Below are 3946 nucleotides of genomic sequence, written 5' to 3'. Positions count from 1 at the left end.
TGTAGCAGATAAGTCTGAACCAAACTCTCATACTAGAACACATGTCAAGGAGACAATAGCCACCCTAAAGACTCAGAAGCCAACCAAAAGGCTCTCACAGTCCAAAAATAGAAAAATTTGAACATCAAAAATGTTAATACCTGCAATGGATTAAACATCAAGTATATAAACATCTAGAGCATATGATGATAAACATCTAGAGCATATGATGACACTCTAAAAGAAAAAAACAACAACTCAATTTTCACCTTTGGAGGATCCCACAGAAAAAACTCACCATCTGGAAAAGTAGAAATACTGCAAAAGAATTAAGCATTAATTCCTCTCTTCTGTGTCAACCAGACATCAGTGTAACCTCATAGTTGATGAGAGGAAGTTTGTCTTATAGAAGAAATCCAGCTAATAAATGGAAAAGAAATTATAGAATTAAAATATTACCATTTGCAACCATTAATGAAATATAGATCGAGGTCATCATCTTAAGAGGCTAAGAAAACATGAGTTAAAAGGCAGATGGGAAATGTCATAATAGATGGATCAGACAACACCTGGACCCAGTGATCAGTCTCAAGGACAGAGGAGGAAGGACAGAAATGAAGAGGCTCCTGATATAGGGCTATAGAAGTACACCACCACATCTCAGGTACTTTTTCCACAAATCTGAATCTGAGCAAGCCTCTATATGTACAGTAATCACCAATTTAAAGGAAATAGGATGAGCCAGAACAATAGAACCAACAGCACAAAAGAGACATAATCAGCGTAATCCAGAATGCAGACTCCACAGGAAAAAGACCAGCTTGATAAGTAAATAGAGATTTTAAAAAGGACATTTGGATGAAAAGAGATCAAGATTTCAGAGAAATTAAGCTTAAAACCACCATAAGCTGCTACCACGTATCTATAAGAACAACAAAAGGAGAAAGATGGAAAATGAAAGGTCAGGGCGAGGTCAGGATGAAAGGTCAGAGAAAGGTCAGGCGTGCTGAGGCATGCCCGGGCATGTCGGGACATGCCCCGGCAGAGGGCGCTGCAGACACACCCCGGAGACGGAACGGCAACCAAGCCGACCAATCAGGAGCCAACACGAAGCCCTCGCTGTCCAATCAGGAGCTGACACGGAGCCCTTGGACACCAATCACCGCTGAGCCCGCGTTTTCTTCCTTATATGGGAGCCCCGGCCCGGGCTATAAAACCCCTTCCCCCACCCCTCACACCTCACAGACTCCCTTTACCCCGCAGACCCCCCTCGCTCCCCTGCTTACCCGCCCCCAGGAGTTCTGCCTGAGAGTGACCGCCCAATAAAAGGCCCTGTTCAACGGTCCATAGGGGTGGTTCCTTCTTCCCGCGGCGTTTCTTACAGAAAATACCACATTGTCTAATGCATAGAAACTGTGATGAATATTATCTTCTAATTTTTACAATCATTATCTTCACATTTTTGTTAAATAAATACACTCTGTATATGCAAAAATGCCTACCAAAACATAGTTTTCACCTAACAACAACTAACAGGGGCTGACATAGTTCAACAAATGTCTCTTTCTTCTTCCTAAGTATAATGGCGAGGAGTGTGGGCTCTGGAGATAGACCACGTCCAAGCCATCATTCTACCACTTACAAAATGGTATGAATTTGAACACTTTTACTTCACCTCATAGTCACTCAAGTGCCTCATCTGCAAAACAGCAATTATACAGAACTGATCATAGAAGAAAGAAGTTCAAAGTAAAAAATATTGCCTTGTGTTTTGGTTTCTACAAGGATAATGGTGAGGGATTACATAATTTTAAAAATTCAACTGCAAAAACCTTGGGATAGCTGGCTCTGTCTGTACTATAGGAGAATGAAAGAACCTCTCTGGGCCTCAGTTTTCTCCTTTAAGAACTGTCTTTACCTCATGGGTTGTTGCTTTGAGAATTAATTAATACACGCAAATACTTAAGAGTGGTATGAGGCACACAATATCAGCTCAATAAATGGTACAATTTTCATAAGGACATTTGAGTTTTGATATTTTTACGAAAAGTTTCCATTTGTCGGTAATCAAGCTTGTCATTTGGACTCAACTCGAATATCACATCCTAAGAAAGAGCTTCACTGACAACTGTGTCTACAACGATCCCTGTCCTTGTAATTTTCTACTAATGGATTTTATTTTGTTGCAAGCATTTATTCCCATACAAATTAGTCCAGCTTATTGATTTGTTTCCTTGCTTATTGCCAGTTTCTCAAACTAGAGTCAAAGCTCTAGGGATACTGCCCTTTCTTATTCACTGCGTCAGAACTAGTTTCAGTGAGTGTGATGGGTTGAAATGTCAACCCAAAAAGATATGTTGAAGTCTTAATTCCCAGTGCCCCTGAACATAACCTTACTTGGAACTATGGCTGCTGCAGATGTAGTTAGTTAAGATGAGGTCATACTGGAGTAGGGTGGTCCCTAAAACAATGTGAGTAGTGTCCTTATAAGACAGCCCCATGGAGACAGAAGAACAGGGATAACACCATATGATGATGCAAGCAGAGGTTGGAGTTATACAGCGCCAAGCCAAGAAATGCAAAGATTGCCATCAGAAGCTAGGAAGAAGCTTAGACAGATTCCCCAACTGGTTTCAGAGGATGCATGGCCCTTTTAACACATTGATTTCAGGCTTCTCACCTCCAGAACTGTGAGACGATACATTTCTATTGTTTAAGCCACCCAGCTTGCGGAACTTTGTCATGGCAGCCTTGGGAAACTACTGCAGTCCCTCCCATATAAAATGCTGAATAAGCATTACTGAAAAGAAAGAAGTGTTTCCATTTTTACCCTTGTTGTTGTTCAGTTGCTCCATCATGTCCAACTCTTTGTGACCCCACGGACTGCAGCACACCAGGCTTCCCTGTCCTTCACCATCTCCAGAGTTTGCTCAAACTCATGTCCATTGAGTCGATGATGCCATCCAACCATTTTCATCCTCTGTCGCCTCTTTCTCCCCCTGACCTCAGTCTTTCCCAGCATCAGGGTCTTTTCCAATGAATCAGCTGTTTGCACCAGGTGGCCAGAGTATTGGAGCTTCAACTTCAGCATCAGTCTTTCCAATAAATATTCAGGGTTACTTTCCTTTAGGATTGACTGGTTTGATCTCTTTGCTGTCCAAGGGACTCTCAAGAGTATTATCCAGCACCACAGTTCAAAAGCATCAATTCTTCAGCACTCAGCCGTCTCACATCCATACATGACTATCGGAAAAACCATAGCTTTGAATATATGGACCTTTGTCGGACTTTTCTACCTACCAGGATCAAATGCAGATATTTAAATTTGAGTTGTAGGAGGGAGAAGTTGACACCAAAATTATACATTAAAGGATTAAAACTTGTAAAACCACCTTCTTGCAAAGCCACAGCAGTGCTTTGCCAACTTGAATATCACAACCAACAGGAGAAATTATTCAACACATACACACCCTCCCAATCCACCTCCTTAATTTAGATACAGCAGACCCAAGGTGAGCCTAGAAATTGGCTGTTTCAACAGGCACCCCTGAACAGTTTTGATGAAGTTGTCTATGGACCACCCTTGGAAAAATCCTGACCTACACATCTGACATTAGTGTACTATTCCCTGGTGGCTCAGAGGATAAAGCATCTGCCTGCAATGCAGGAGACCCAGGTTCGATCCCTGGGTTGGGAAGATCCCCTGGAGAAGGAAATGGCAACCCACTCCAGTATTCTTGTCTGGGGAATCCCATGGACAGAGGAGCCTGGTGAGCTACAGTCCACGGGGCCGCAAAGAGTCGGACATGACTGAGCGAATTCACTTCATACAAAGGTCTCTCATAGCTGGTGTGTCTCTGTTAATGTAATTGCTCAAAAAATACACTGGTCCTCCCTTCCCACCTGCAACCACAGACTGCTTTCCCACATGGGTTCACAATTAAGCTCCTTTGGATTTTTTTCTTCC

General features: G+C 42.4%; 1 non-coding gene across 1 annotated transcript; it reads left to right on the top strand.

Annotated features, from left to right (window-relative positions):
• Positions 1 to 3604: 3604 nt before the first annotated feature.
• On the top strand, positions 3605 to 3676 carry TRNAC-GCA (transfer RNA cysteine (anticodon GCA)). Its single transcript has one exon. It is a non-coding gene; the product is annotated as a tRNA-Cys (tRNA).
• Positions 3677 to 3946: the final 270 nt, after the last annotated feature.

Source organism: Capricornis sumatraensis, chromosome X (assembly GCF_032405125.1).
Source record: "Capricornis sumatraensis isolate serow.1 chromosome X, serow.2, whole genome shotgun sequence".
Classification (NCBI taxonomy): domain Eukaryota; kingdom Metazoa; phylum Chordata; class Mammalia; order Artiodactyla; family Bovidae; genus Capricornis; species Capricornis sumatraensis.
This window is presented reverse-complemented; position numbering and strand designations above follow the sequence as displayed.